The sequence below is a fragment of the Parus major genome, chromosome 13 (assembly GCF_001522545.3).
Source record: "Parus major isolate Abel chromosome 13, Parus_major1.1, whole genome shotgun sequence".
Lineage (NCBI taxonomy): Eukaryota > Metazoa > Chordata > Aves > Passeriformes > Paridae > Parus > Parus major.
The window spans coordinates 15,191,427-15,207,471 of NC_031782.1; the positions used below are offsets into that span (position 1 = coordinate 15,191,427).

The window sequence follows — 16,045 nt, forward strand, 5'->3', positions numbered from 1 at the left end:
AGAACAGAGAAACGGGCTGCACGCAAAGCGTTGTCACAATGTTTTGACAAAACCGACAAGGTAAACAAGCAAGTTCCATTTTTATTCCTGATTCCTTCTGCTGTTGCCATCTCCTTTGCTGCTTGCAACAATGAAAGAGAGTTTCTGCCCAGAGCTCTTTTTTTTTTGTGGTTCATTTTACTCTGCTCACTTGCACATGATTTAGCTCGCTGGCACCGCAAAATGTGCGTGGGTTGTGAGCGTGGCAAGGAGATACGTAAATAGAGTTTAAAGCTAGTTAAGATTAATTTAAATGGACTTCCAAAACTATAACCTTTTTTAAAAGCTCATATTCCCAGAGCCTAATCTTTGGGCCTGAAGTTCATGGCTTTTTTTTTTCCTTCTCTGAAGTGGTGTGTGTTGTGTTGGGATGGCTGAGGGTGATGGCGCAGGGAGGATGCTCCTGTTGTGTGGCAGCTCTCCGGAAGCTCTGCAGCTGGAGCTGGGCTGCCTGCTCTGCTCTGCTCCCAGCAGAGGCTGCCTTCCCTCTCCTGTTTGTGCCAGATGGTCCTGAGTCCACTCTGGGACTTTTCTCTTAGCCTGCCTATCCTTCTTTGCTTGTTATCTTTCCAAAGCATTTCAGTTCCTGATGGGACTGTGTGTTAGCAGCACTGCAGTCTGGGAGAAAGGCAGCTCACAACAGGGTCTGCAGCCATCCCTCTTCTTGTGAATGACAAGTGGGCCACGAGGCTTTACTGGGTTGTGTGTGTTGCTTGTTGTTAGTGCAGAACAGCTGCAGATAGCAGAGAGAAGTAAAGGCCAAATTATCCATTTGCAGGGTTTTCACAGTGGCATTCTGGATATTTTACTGCTATTTGGTTGGCATAGAAGTTGCTGCTGGAGGAGGACATTGGAAGGGAAAGGATGAGCTGGTTGGTGTTTGGGCAGGCGTGGTGCTGTCACTAACAAAGGCATTTCCTGAGCCGGCAGACTCAGACTGGGTAAAAAGAGTTTGTCCAGGGGAGGAGCTCCCAGCAGGCACAGCAAAGGTGTTGGTGTGTCTGGAGAGTGGGAAAAGGCTTTCAGAGCAAGGTGGGAGATGGGATGTGGCAGAGATGGATGGCCAAGGTACACCTGGGCTGCCATGCAAGTGCTTCAGCATCAGCACAGGTATGGCACTTGGAGAAGCCCATGAGAGCCTGAAGACATTTTTGCCACCAGCAGCTGAGGGTGTCAGGCAGCTGCTCCCAAGGGATGATGGAGCAGTGGGTGCTGAGCTCCCCAGCTGGGGTAGCTCTGCTGGTCCCCACTGTTTGGTGGCTGAAACCAGAGGAGCATTTTGTGTTTTGGAAGAGTCAAAGCATGTCACTCCCACCTCTGTAAAAGTACTAACCGGTTGTGTAGACTGTTCGAGGCAAAATATCACAGGAGAGGGAGAGTTGAAGTCATACAGCAAGAAGCGAGGCGTGTTTTCACAGAAAAATGTCAGCTGGAGATTAAGTGAAAAAAGATAAAGATAGAGGACTTTTGGCCCCACTATCTGTCTTTTGAATGTTGACTGATTAAAACAAGACAGAGTGAATGGCTGGATATCCCCAAACAATGCTTCACTGTCCCTCTGCAGATCGATACTGCTGCTGCTCCTTCACCCAGAGAGGGGATCTGGTCCTGAGCTTTTTGCTCTGGAAGGCACCTTGGCCAGCCAAGATGGAGCCTGCTCAGACTGGCTGTAGATTTTGCCTGTATGTGGGTGTTGTCTTGTTTTGGGTGACCACACATCACTTGGGCTGTGGCAGTATCTCTGCAGCTCGAGTTGGGTGTGTGGATTGGTAGGGAAGTTCTGCTGTCCCTGTGTAATGCACCTTGGAGCAGTCTAAGAGCGCAAGACCTGATGCAGTTTGGGTTTAACTAAGACAGGTTTTACCAGCCAATGGGCATTGGGTTTATCAGGCCAAGCTAGAGCTCACAGGAGAGTGAAATATCCAAAACACAGGTAATATAGCTGTCAGGTCCTGAGCAGGGATTACTTTGCTGTTGAAGCTGGGGACCCTGGCCATTTCCACACCTCCTCTTGAGGCCTGAGTTCATGACATGTGGTGAACCTCTGCTCCTTCCTGGATCAGCCATCAGCTGGGAGGATGTTTGGTTTGAACAGGAATCTGCTGCATCTCCCCAGTGGGAACTCAGTCTTAAGTCAAACAATTCCTTGGTTTTGTTGGAGATCAGTTGGTTTGCTGTCCATCCTCACATTAGCTTTGCAAAAATACACACCTTAGCCCTTTCTGAGTCTTGGGCCACGTAGCAGACTGAAGTGCAAAGAGGATTGGCTGCAACACTGGCAGTGGGAGTTTCTGCTGAGTCTCCCTGGCTGTGGCATTGAAGCATTTTTTTTCTTGAAACACTATCTTGAAATATGCAGGAAGCAAGAAAAACCAGCTTCATTCTTTCTGTTCCAGACAGGAGAGGCGAGAGGTGTGGATTTACATCTGCAGCAGGGAAGGATGTGCCCCTCTTGGCTGGGGAGACCTTGGAGGGAGGTGGCTGTTGTGGGAGCAGATCCAGTGCGTGCAACTGGGACAGCAAGTGCATGACTTGAAGAGATTTGGACAGCTTTTTGGGAAAAACCTCCTTGTGCTGAAATGTCATCTCAGTCGTGATGTTGATTTCAATGGAGAATTGCTTGTGAGAGTGGCTTACAAGCTACATCTGAAGCCCCATGAGCGTGCTGAGCCCAGTGGGTTTGGCTGTGTTACTGAACATGGTGCAGACACCGTGCAGCAGCCCCGTGGCTGCAGAGAGATCGTGTCTTACTGACACATGTCCGCGCTTTGGGCTGGGAGGTGTCACTGTCACACTTGCAGGAAGGTCTGGGAGCTGAGCCTGGCCTCTCAGACATCATCACCACCGTGCTCTGGATTGATGCACAGACCAACATTGGCACAGGCTGTTTTGGGGTGGCTCTGGGGGCTCTGTTGCGGGGCTGACCCCCCCAGCGTGGTTCGTGCTGATGTGAGCAGTGTTGAGATGAGGCTGGAGGAGGCTGTGTCACAGCACACAGGCCTGGATATTTCTGTTGCTGGAAGTTGAGTCAGTAAATGAGCAGTGGTCGTTTTTTCTGTTACTGGTGAATGTGTTGATGTGTGCCTATCGAGGTTGGGCATTTAGAAGGGTTTGGGGGGTTTTGTTCTCACTCTGGGTAGAAAGGCGGCTGTCAGAGGACAGGACCTGTCTGTTGGGATGTCTGGGACTGTCATTTGAAAGGCAGCCACCTTGGTTTGGGTGTCTGTCCCCCAGCCTGCACTTGCTCTGGTGTCTCCTAGGGAATGAATGTGATTTATTTCTCCGTGCTCCATCCTGGTTACACAATAGTGAGCACGGTGTAGGCTGCTGGCTTTACCACCCACAGTCTCCTGAGGTTTGGAACCTGCCTGGGCTCACCTTTTGCCCAGGCATCTCATATGGGCAGGGGAGCTCAGACCAGCAGCTCCTGGGGACTGACACATTGGGGTCAGCCAGTCCAGGCTTCTCAGAACTCACCTGGGGGTCAAGAGGTGAGCACTGGGATTTCAGGGACCAGCTCTCCTCTCTGCATCAGTCCAGCAGAAGCAGCTCCAGCTGGCTCACTTTGGGGTGAGCTGGGAAGGCTTGTTGATCTGTCAATACTTCAAGAAATGCCAGGGCTAGGAATCATGGAGAAAGGGTTTTGTGAAATCTGGTATTTAAACCTCCCACTCGAGTGATGCTGAGGAGAGCTGGCAACGTAGCATTGGCTTATCAGGAGCTGTGTGGGCAGGTCAGCTTAAAAAAAAAATGTTGTGTGATCAGCACCAGAGGTGAAGGAAAGAAGCCGGTGTCTTGTCAGGTACAGAGTTTAAATGGGGTCAGAATTTCTTTTTATTAAAAAGATTGTTTTATTTAAATAATAAATGACAGTATGTTCACCGTTGCCAGGGGCTGCTGAAGGGCAACCAGGCAGGTCTGAGCAAAGTAGGGACTAAAGGCTTTGAATTATTTTCTGTCATTAATAACTCTGAACTGAGCACTGCAAATTCATGTAAAAGCCATCTCTGCTTTCATGCATGAGAACAGTTTGGTTTGTGGATAGATCTGCTGTGATCAGAGGCTCATTCTATCTTAAAAAAAGAAAAAAGTTAGCCTCTGAGCTTCACCTGTCAATAAAAGTCCTGGAAAATGAGTCCTTGCAGGCTTCTGCAAGGCCATATGTAACTTATCTTGTCCAATGTAGGTCTCTAACTGGCAGTATAAAGACATTTTTAAAAAAGGAATCTGTTAACAGTCAGTCTATTTTTAGTTTAGAGATGGACTTTATATGGTCATAAAATAAAATTCCTAGCTTAATTATGAGAATCAAAGTACATTGGCTTAATTGCACAAAGAAGTGCACACAAGAGTGCAGAGAGGACACGCTTTACAAGTGATTATCTGCTGATGAAATACTACATGGAGCAACAAGTGGGGGCATTCCAGGCTTCAGAAAGCATCCTGAGGCCAGAACTGCTGAGGTGCTGGAGGAGAAATGGCATCAAATCCTCTGCAGATGGTCAGGATTCATTCCCAGCACAGCACTGGCTGCCTTGCTTTGTAATTGTGGAGACTGGAACCTGGACAGGATCAGGGGAGTGATTTATAACCAAAGCCTTGGTTGAGGAGTTGATTTGTGTTCTGGAGATGCCTCCAGGAGCTGGAGAAGCCCCTGTGGGAGGTTTGAATGGCAGAGGATTTGATGATGCAAGTACAAACTCCCAATGATTAGGAGATCCATCAAATTATTCCCCTGTTGATTGGACACATAGACCTTGAAAGGTATCAAAGAGCTTGGGTCAAGCCTGAGGCTGTTATTCTTGAAGCTGAGATACCTGGGAAGCTAAATTGGGTGTCCAGGAAGGAGACAGAATTTAGGACATGGCAGTACCTCTTCCTACAGTCAGTTTGTGTGCATAAGAAAAGGCTGTGACAGGCAAGTGACATGAGGAGCCCTGACTTCACAGTGTTCCCACTTCAGCCCAGGTGTCCCCAGACTGGTGGCACGGGAAGTGGGCAGGGTTTGGGGAGGACAGACTGAGCACAGCTGCTGGGAGGATGAGGCTGTTGGACTGGGGAGCAGAGTTGTGTGCACGGGAGGGACTGGGCTGGAGTAAGGAATGGGCACAACGGGGTGGAAACAGGAGACAAAAATAGTTGTTGTAGACTGCTCATGATGAAAAAAGACCTCAGCTGGTCTGATTGAAACATGGTGGGGGTGATGGAAATCAATGAGATACTGCATTACCTGCCATTGTAGCAGGTATGTTAGGTCATAAAGGAGGAACACTACATCTGAAAGGTTGCTGTAAAATCTGAGGAAATTGGAGTGCTGATGACCAAACAGCCACATTTATGTCGGATATAAATTCTGTATTTTAATAACATGGAGGTATTAGGAAGTTTTCTATTCCAGACAAAAGGAGAGTAGAGGATTTCATGAGCCTTGGGGAAAAACCAGACTCATGCATCTTCATAAACCTATTAGAAAAAGTAAGTTCCATCATTACCATGCTATCTGGCCAGATTGTTTGGGAGGGAAGTGCCTAACATTTTGGTGTGCAAATATCCTGATTTACTTAAAGGACCATTTCTTGTAACAGCCTGGTCTAGAGTTAGCCTTTATTTAGGACTAAAACACGAGAACTGATTCAAGATACAATTATTGTTGAGTCGTTAAGTAGCAGTGACCACGTGAGGGTCACTGAATTGCAGGTTCAGCATTCTCAGGGGTTGAAGGTGGACTAAAAGTGAGTCTTGTGTTCCAAAATATTTTAAGGGAGAATATGATAAAAATGAAATCCTTAGACTTACCATGGATACCTGGGAAGGTTACTGACATCCAGGTGAGGGAGAACTCTGTCGTGAAGGAGCAAATGACCCTAAAACTGTTGTTAAAAACAGTTATAAAGGAAGGGACTTCTGGAGTTCAGGAAGATTCCACCAAAGAACAGAAGTCCAGCTCTAGAGGAGCAGACTGGAAGAACCATGTGGTGGGGCAGGTAACCATTGGAAATGCAGCAGTTTAGGAGGGGCTTTGCTGAGCTGGGAGCTTTGGGGAGCCAATGCTGTCTGAGGGACATCCCAGACAAGGCTGGGGAGAAAATCTGGCTGTGCAGGACTGAAGACAGAATTCATTTCCTGCACTGCTTCATGCCACTGAAGCGACTCTTCCTTGTCATTCTGGAGCACAGGGAGTGTTTGAGAGCCTGCTGTCCATCTGTCCATCTCCTCAGCCTTTTGGGTAAGATAAGGAGCCTTCCTCTGAAACTCAAGTGAGGCAGAGATGCTGGAGCAATGTAGGAAATTCAAGTGGAGGAGCAACAGGTTTATCAAGGGATTTTAAAAAAGCTTGGGACTGAAACAGGTACTAACAAAAACAGGGCTGTCAAAAAACAGCTTAGTATTCTCCATGACTAGATAATGTCCTAATGTCAGGTTATTCTTTTTTTTTTTAATTAAAGTATTAATCAGGGAACTGGGAATTGCAGATCAGCAACCCTGAACTCCAGTTTGAGAAGGAGTTGAAGTGCTTTAGTTCTTCATTGTGTGAGAGGTGGAAAGCAGCATACTTTCTGCAGAGAAAGGGGGTTGGACCAGCTGATCCCTTCCAACTCAATCCATTCTTTGATTCTATGATCAGTCTGGTTTGCTGGGGCACCTATGAGAATGTCTGAAAACATTGATAAACAGCAGGATAAAAAACAGTCTTGTAATGAGAAGAGAAATACCACAGAGTCCTTCTTTGGTTGCAGTTGATATTTGTCACTAGGGGAACAAAAAGTAGACTAAAGTCTAGTAAGAGAAGGTGATTAAAGGCTTCCAAATCTGCATCTTCAGCCTTTGAGGAAATGAGTTCCATTCAATGGTTTCATTAAACCCAAAGCTGCTGGGTGGAGAAGGATTGATTTTCATGAAACTTTTGTGGTGTACACCACTAGGTCCAGGTTGCAAAGTCTGGTCTCAGGGGAGAAACAAGCCCAGAATACTGGGTAATATCTAGATTTCTCCTGTAAAGCAACACCCCCAGCTCAAATTCCTGCCTTGAGCTGGACTTGCAGGTCTGCCAGGTCCCAGAGTGTGCCTCAGCAGCTGATACTGTGGATATGTTCTGTTTTCTTTTCTTTTTACTAAGAAAAAACTCAAAGGTCTTGATTTTTATAATGGGCAGAAAATGAAGGAGTAGGGATAGAGGTCTGGGCAGCATCTTGCAGTTCTTGCCTAGATCTGTCTTTGAGGGAGGATTGTTGGTGTGGACACATGCAGACCTGTGTTACCTCTCTTCCCAAGAGCCCCAGGAGAACCCACAGGTAACAGGTGTCAGCCACAGCAACCTTTTGGTGCTCTGGCTGTTTTAGGCTTCTTAAAAGTCTAGGAATCATGGCAAATACTCTGTCTTCCCCCACTTTCCTGTCTCCAGTAGATCACAGTACCAAAGAGTGAGTGCTTTGATAAGTCGTTGGAGATTGCAATAGAATCAGGATAACTGCAGGCACCTCTGCTTTCAGTCAGAATTTATGTTTAAAGACAAGGAGCAGGATGGTTGAGTCGTACTGGAGAAGTGACCCAACCTGGCTGTGGCTGGAAAATTGAGAAGAGCATAAGGTTTGGTGGGGTGAGCATGGGGCTAACCCTGGGATGTGTGAGGCAGCAGGCAACAGGTTGGGGGGGGAAAAAAGCTATTTTTAATACTCCAGCAGTATGCCAAGCTGTAAGTGAATTGTTCATTCAGGAAGTAGAGCTCAGATTGGGGTAGCAGACAAATGAAGTGAAGGTGTGTAGCCTGCCACAGGAATTCTGCATGTTCCAGGTGTAGGTGCAGGTCTGTGAGGCTGCTGGGCAGGAGCTCCTCTGTACCACAGCTCGTTAGAGCCCCACGCTGTCCCTGTGCTGCTCTCCCTGGTAATCAGGTGGTTGTCACTGGCACAACCTTTGTCCCTACCCCTAGAAATCCATTAGATTGCTCACTTCTAGGTAAATTATACCAGCTGACTTTGAACTACTCAATATAAAACCGTCGTGGTATGCTTGCATGATAGTTATTTGATGTAAGACAACAATTTCTTGTGCTCTCTCTTTAGGAATTTGGGCTTTGAGTTTCACTGGGGTGTGTTGTACGTACCCAACTGCACAGGATCAGGCCCATCTCTGTTTTAAAATGTATTTCACATCTGCAATTAGAAATGTTCTAGGAAACAAATTAGAAGATCGAGTTGTCTGTCACAGGCTCAGATGATCATAGCGACTTGTGCTAAAGGCTCTGTCCTCGTAGAGACCTGCACGGCTGCTTTGTGTAACTGCTGTCAGAGCTCTGGCGTTCTGGTAATAGTGTTTTTTAATAAATGTACTGAGTATACTCACCTTTAAATCCTGTTAGGTACCAATAATTATCGCTGGTATTCTGTACATTAGCTCTGTACTAGCATTCACATTGGACTAGGCTTAATAGCGTGAGTGTCAAAGATGACTTGAAAAAGGAAAATTAATTTATACCCTTTTCGTGTGGTTCTACCCCATGTAGTGGGTGGTTTGTAGAAGTACCAGAAGTGCTACAACTGTCTTCCCCCTTTTTACTTGCTGTGATTCTCTGCAGCAGGACATACAGATTTAAGTCTGTTTTTCCATCTTTTGGAGACACTGAGATATTATCATGGTGAGGTCCATGGACATACCCAGACAAGCTGGGCCCTCATGCAGAGATAAGGCATCTTTTCCATTTGTTTTTTTTTTTTCTTCTGCTGTCCATCCTCCAAGTTTTTGTTTGTTTGTTGTTTTTTTTTAATGTAAAAAAGTTATTCCCTCATCTGTCGGTGCAACATCCTCTAGGATATTTGTGGTCTTCCAGGAAAGGTAGACAGGACTGGAATAACTAATGCCAAAAATTGCCCATGGCAAGGGAGGGAAATCCTTGTTTTCAAGGCAAACCCCATCCAGACTTTTTTTCAGCACACCACAAGGGTATAAATCCCTACTTTTTCTTTTCCAGGTGATCTTTAAGGCCAAATAGCAGAGGGCAGGGTTTTGCCCTCCAGCGGGGTTCCGGTGCCGTGCGGCCTCCGCGCTGTCCCACAGGCCTGAGCCCCGGCACCCCGGCGTTTAGGGAGCTCCGTGGGGTTGGCTTTCACCGTGTCCTCAATTTGGATCCCCAGGGCAAAAAAATTAGGACTTTCTCAGTTAAAGAAAAAACCAAAAGTGAAGCAAAATCTCTGGAGAGTTGTGTTTCCCCACAGCAGTGACGGCCCCTCAGCACCCACTTCTGTTCAGCCAGGACCCCCGGGTCAGTCCTGCTGGGTTTTTAGCCATCTTGACCTCATGTTTGCAAATATTATTGGTAATATAATGCTCTATGTACAAATGTCTGTGTGGCTCATGTGTATGTTTCTGTGGTCCAAGTCAGCCACAGACTTCTGGAATTTCATTGTACTTTGGTTAAATGTTGGACTTTTAACTCTTCTACTGTATGGCTTCTTGATTTCTCTTGTCCAATGTGGACCAACTCTATTTTTGGAAATAAATAAGCATGTAAATAAAATGAATGGGTTTATGCCACTTAAAAGAAAATGCTTTATTTAAAATATACACTCAGTCTTGTATATTTTATGGTATCTCAGGGAGCAGCCGGGGCTCAGGCCTCAGCAGCCTTGTGCTGAGATACCATATTATGTACAAATTCACTTCCAAGTGCTTTTGGAAGCAGACTTCCCATGTCCTGAGCCAAGCCCCTGTAGGACCAGCCTTGCAGAGGAGGGAGGGGGGAATCCAGAAACACATAGTTTAAGGGGAGTAAAGAAAACAAACTCGATTTTCCTCTCAACACAAGGCTTCTGGTTTGAGGTGTCCAGGTGCCAGAGACACTGCCAGGTGCAGGGATGCCATGGGTCGGTTCTCAGCTCCTGCCTGGGAGCACTCGGAGATCAGGAGCACGATGACATCTCTTTTTTTATTATTTTTTTTTAATATTTTTTTTTTTAATTCTCCATATAAACCAATATTTACCAGTAATCCTGTGTTTCTGTTTTTGTTTTTTGGCAGACTTTTACCAGTAAATATCGGTTTATTCCTGAAACCAGAAGCCCTAAACATACCTTTGTTTATAAGGTCAGTTGGCATTTTGTCTCTCTCATTCCCCACTCCCCCCCAGTACAACCCAGCAGGTGGTTGAAAGGTACCGAGTTCTCTTTCTAGTTTTCCTGCTCTGCACCTCTGGGAACTGGAGCCTGCAGGACCTAGAGCCTTCTGTTGGTAATGTAGATCCGAGTTTACAAATTATTCTTTTACCATTTTAAATCCTGCTTTTAAGGACAGAGGTGTTCCTGCCTGCCCACCACGGGAACTGGTAGAAACCCCTAAATTGTTCCTCCTCTCCGAAGCCTGCGGGTAGGTCTCTCACTAGCATCTTCAGGCTTGGGGCTGAGAAAATAATTTATCCCAAAATATACACGAAAAACTGCCATTTCTGGTTTACTGGGAGCAGGACTGGGGGAGGGAAGGGAGGGAAAGGAGTTTGAAACTTACTTTTCTCCCCCTTTTTTTCTAGAAAGCAAATGTGACATGGGGAGGAGGGAGAGAATGTGAACGTGGCCCTTCCTAAACTCATTGTAAACTCCTCCTCCGAGGCTGGGGAAAAGGGCAAGTGAAAGATCTGATCCTTAAAAGGACATCACTGGGTGTCTGAGACCCCAAAAGCAGCTGGCAATTTTTAAGGACTCAAATTGCTTTTGGTTTATCCCAAGAAAAATTGACTTGGGAGTGTTGAAGTCTCCTTTTTCCCCACAAGTATTTGCCACCTAAACACTGCACGTTTTGTTAATACCCCAGAAAACAAAGAACCTGATGAGGGATAGAAAATCAGTTGACTGCACGGTCCCATCCAATTTTTTTCTCCCAAGCAAGCAAAATGCACAAAAAAAAAACCCCCCAAAAAAAAACCAAAGCCCATCCCTGACCCTCCCTCCCAAAAAAAAAAAAACCTAAAAAAGCAAGTCAAAGAGGATCTGAAATGGCCAGTCTGGTTTTGTCATACATGGTTGACAAGGGTGTTTTTGGCATAGCTGCAGCCCAACTATGTCCCTTTAAGGAGCACCGTGGCTCGATTCCTCCTCACCAACCCCGAGCTGAGGGTTTTGCTGTTCCTGAGAGCAGATCGAAGCTCCTGCAGCCTTAGATGGAGTCCAGAATGAGGGGAGCCCTTCCAGCTGTGCACTTTGAGCTGAAAACTACCTTTCCTCCCCTTTTGCAGCCTGGGTGGTTCTGATTGCTGGCAGTTCTGTAATACAACCTTAATCTGAGCAGTTGAGGCTGGTCCTACCTTATCTTCAGACGTCTTGCGGAGGACTCCTGTTACCAGTTTGGTACTCAAAAGCTACACCCCACCATCAGAAGTCACTTTTTGTTTTTTCCAAAGGCAGTGATAGCTCACCCTCTCTAGCTCTAATGGAAAACCTGATAATTGCAATGCAACTTTCTAATAAATTGTTCATATATTCATAATTCCGTTGCAATCCCAAATTGGAGAAGAGATCTGTTATAAGGTATATATTAGTCTAGATTTTTCTTATTGTAAATACTGTAATTTTATAATACTGTCAATATTTTATTAACTTAGAAATATTTAACAGAGTTTAATCTATGGTAGTTGATTTATTTATAGGTTTATGTTGCAGCCAATTACATTCTAATGTAAGATTAACTTTCAGCATGTAAACTTTGAGTGAATATATCTTTGGAAAGATTAAGAGAGAAAAATCTCGCTCTTAATCTGTAGTATTTATCCCCAATTCCCAGTTGGGAATTATTTAACGAAATATTAGGAGGTTTTGAGAGCTCATGAATCTAATAATTGCAGTTGGATTTGAAAACTTGAATTTTGAGATGTACTTGGCTCTTTGACCCTGTGAAAAAGTTCGTTTCAGTACCTGACCTCTCTAGCACAGAAGTCTTTATTTTGAGCAAAGGGACACTGTCAGATCAATTTCAGTTTCTTGCTTTTTGGGGGGGAAACAGAAAGCTCAGAATGCGGCCCTGTGGTATGGGTGTTAATTCCTCTTGGATCACAAGGGGAACAGCTCCTCTCCCGAGGCTTTGGGTCCCTGGCCAGAGCAGCTTCACCTGGGCAGGGGCGGAACTCTGCAGCTGCAGCTCGGGGAGATGGGCAAAAGTGCACAAATCTCCAACTTTTGACCGTTTTTGACCAAAGCCTTTGCTTTTTAAGAATTGAAATCTCTCTCTCTCTTTTCACCTGATGGTGTCCCTTTAGCATCATAAAGATGTTCATGTTCTCTGAAAACCATGAGAAGTGATTTTCTTTTCAAGGCAGGGGAGAATTGGTCTGTCATGTGTTTGCAACGCAACTTGCATAAAAATACCAAAAATATCTTGAGGGTTTTCACAGGCGTTGGTATTTTTTGAGTGTAAAAGTTAATCTTGATTAGAGATGTGCCAATCTTTACTGCTTTCCTGTAGTGTTGTTACACTTAGGCATTTCAGTTCACTTACAAATATATACTGTAACAGTATACTTTGTACAGATTTATTTAAAATTTATTTGAAAACTGAAATAAAGTAGGCAGAAAATAAAGATATTTATTTTTCATTTGACTATGTAAGAAGGTATCATTCTTTTGGTTTTAGTGCACTGGTGTACCAAGCCTCAGAACCACTGCTTTCTCCAGCTCATAGGATGCTTTTCCAGACTGTGGATACGTGTATGTGTACTGCTGTGTTGATAAGTAAATGCCAACGATGGAGTTCGTTGCTTTTATACATCCCAAAGAGAAGTTCTCCACCGTTCACTGTCTGTTTTCTGACCGAAAAGGCGTGTGTTTGTGAACAGTGTTCACGCCAGCTCTGCCATCCCACCCTCACATCAGCTCACACCAATGCCAGGATGGGAGGAGTTGCCTGCGTACCTTCCCCAAAACACCCTGGGCCACAGTGGCATCGTCAGGGAGCAGTTCAAACCTGTGTCCTTTGGGCTTTGTGTAAAGCAAATGCAGAACAAGAAAAATCAAGATGTTAAATCCATTAGAAAACCAATTCCTTATTGTACAGTAGTATGGAGATCTCTAGTCAACCTGCCATTAATAATAGATTCTTATTTTTTGAATGATCTATTTAAAAGAACAGCAAGCATTGTATTTGCTAGTAAATCTGAAGTGTTTACATGGAATTACTAAATAAATTATTTGATCTAAGATGGCTCTTATCAGTGCTGATTTTTAATAATGGAAATTCGGTTTGGCAGCTGCTTTTTTAGTTCGTGCTGTTCTTTAAAATCTTCCAAAGCAGGTTTTGGTTTTTTTTTTCACTGCCTCCTTGTGGTTCAAATTCGGTTCTGAGGAAGAGGCAAACCATGTCTCTCCCTGCAAGGCCTGACAGGAGTGCTAGCTCACGTTTTCCAACCCCTTCCACAAGGCTTTCCCTTCACATCCCAAACACCTGAGCTGGAGCAGGATGCTCTGAGCCCTGCAGCACTCACAGCTGCCCACGGTTCTCACCAGGCTGAGGCCTGGGGCCTGGAGACACAGGATGGGGTTTTTTAGCAGAAAGGGATAGAGGTAGAATAGGGGATAGAAGCAGAACATCCTCCTGTGAGGTAATGAGTTGTCACACTCAGTTCCAGCTTGGTCCTGCTTCCTGCTGTTCCAAGGCTGCTGGAACACCCTGTGCTCCCGGTCCTGTCCCCTGCTCAGTCACCAGAGGCGGACGCAGATGAGGGCTTTGGATCATCAGCAAGGCCAAAGGCAAATCCAGGGGTTCTCACCCCTTCCCAGCCCCAAGGGCCGCTCTCTGATGTGGGAGAGCTGGCTGTGCAGCCCCCAAAGCTCCCTGGAGCTCCGGCGGTGGAGGATGGGGCAGATGCTGCCCTGCCTTGGCGCTCCCGCCCAGGGTGACTGCAGGTGGAGAAGGGCAGCAGGGAGATGCTGGATACAGAAATCCCCGTACCAGGAGCAGCAGAGGAGCAGGCAGGCATTGCAAATGCCGAGTCTGGCCACACCGTGTCCCCCTCTAAGCGCTGCAGACGCTGTTTTTTCTGCCAGGCACTGAAACCTGGGGAAAATGAAACTATCAATAATGCACCTGTCCCCGCACTCGGCGCTCCCAGGCTGGCGCGGACGAGCGCTGAGTCACCCCATGTTTAATTCAACGCTCTCAGCGCCACAGCCCTGGCTACAAACCCATCCAGTGCTTACATTGTGCACTCGCTGAAATTTTTGTTGGACATGGATTTCACGCTTCATGTTCAGGGCAGGATTCCCGTCCCACCCCACGCTCGCTCTGCTGGCTGGGGAGGGGTGAGCCCAGACCCTGCTCCATGTACATGGACAGTGTCTCCCCCAGCCTTCCCCTGGCCCTTCCCTCTCCTCTTTCCCTCGCTGGTTTGGAAAGGTTTGAGATATCCATCCCTGGGCCCTGCAGCACCACCCCAGCTCTCCCTGGGCCTTTCACTGCAGAGGCTCAGCCATTAGACCACGCTGGAAATTATTCTGCTCTCACTTACTCCTCTGAATAGCGGATTTACACACATCTCTATCTCCTTGGTGAGCTAGCCCATAGTTATGAGCAGTACATTCCTAGAAATTTGCTTTCTACTTTGGGGGGAATTGAGCACACTGTCGAAATGGCTCCATTTGTCTGAGTAACATCAGGAAACTTATCTGGGCCAGATGCCTCTCCAAGCTGATACCCACTGGCCAATGGTTGGTGCTTGAGAAGCAGGAAACAGCTGCTCTACACCTTGCCAAGCCATGAAAGGCCCTTATTTTGGAAGAAAATACTTCCTCTTTAGTTTAATCTCCCACTAGCACACAGGAACGACCCTCAGCATTGATCTCACTGCCTCTCATGTCTCCACTGCTCATTTTAATGCTTAAAGCAAAAACTGAACTGAAATGTCAGACAAAAACTCTGGTCACAAAGTTTTGGGGTTAGTGATTGCTCCAATTTGTTTGTAGTGGATGGGGCAATGCTCCAATGACTCAGATATGGAGCATCCTGAGCTAGCCCTGCCTCACAGGATGGCTCCCAACCAAAGCAATTCCTTCCATGCTGGTTTGGTTGGCATTGCAGACAACCTGCAACTTTTCTGGGAATTGGCTGAAGTAGGTTATTCAAGATAAAAGGAAATTCCCCAGGGTGGCATTCCTGAACTAGGGATACAGAGAAAGTGTTTTTGCTGCTTCCACCACTGCTGCTCACATGGAGAAGTGACTCAAAAGCCAACTGGTAGCTGCCCAATCCTTCCCAGTCCTGCCATGCAGGTGTTGGGAATAAAGACTGCTCTGGATTTCCAGGAATGCATATTTGCAGTGAAGAGGCATAGACATGAACTTGTTCCATCTCCTAAGAGCTTCCCTTTCAACCCAGCAGAGCATGGGAACTGTGAAAGGAATACTTGAATTATTTTGTCCTGGATTTGTTTCTCCAAGTCTAAAATATGGATGTTCTGAAAGTGGGGAATTTTATAACATATCCAACATCCAAGTTGGCCTGGCAATCAAAAGCCGAGGCAAGGCCAGAGGGTGATTGCTGCTGCCAGGCAAGGAGGAAGGCAGAGTGACTCTTGGGGAGCCTTTGCTCTGCAGCCCTGGGCAAGCTGGGGCACAGGAGGGGCCGGCTGCTCCAGAGCCTTCGGCAGCAGCTGCCTGTCCCCGGGCTGCCGTCAGGCACGGACTGCTGGGGAAGCTGTCTCCATGAGGCAGCCAAAGCTTGGTGCCAAGGATGCCTGGAAGAGCTTGACCCTGACAAGGATGCCCTGGGAGAGCTGTAAACACAGTGGGAAAACAGAGGGGACTGGTTTTGAGCAGCAGAACCCAGCTCAGCCCTGCTGACCCTACAACAGACGCTTGCTTCCCTGCGCTTCCCTCTGCTCTTCCTCGCAGAAGGGTCTCCCTGAGCCAGCCTGCATCCATTGCAGCCAGAGCAAACATTCCCAGGACTGACCAGAAAGACTGAACTGTACTAAAACTGGAAGCAGGAGGTGCCCAAAGTGCCTCTCCGTGCCCTGCCATGTGAGACAGACAAG

At 46.5% G+C, this 16,045-nt stretch overlaps 1 long non-coding RNA gene across 1 annotated transcript; it reads left to right on the plus strand.

Moving 5' to 3' along the window:
• Window positions 1-9,972: 9,972 nt before the first annotated feature.
• On the plus strand, window positions 9,973-13,214 carry LOC117245101. The gene is made up of 2 exons (XR_004499327.1): window positions 9,973-10,398; window positions 10,559-13,214. It is a non-coding gene; the product is annotated as an uncharacterized LOC117245101 (long non-coding RNA).
• The last annotated feature ends 2,831 nt before the right edge of the window (window positions 13,215-16,045 follow it).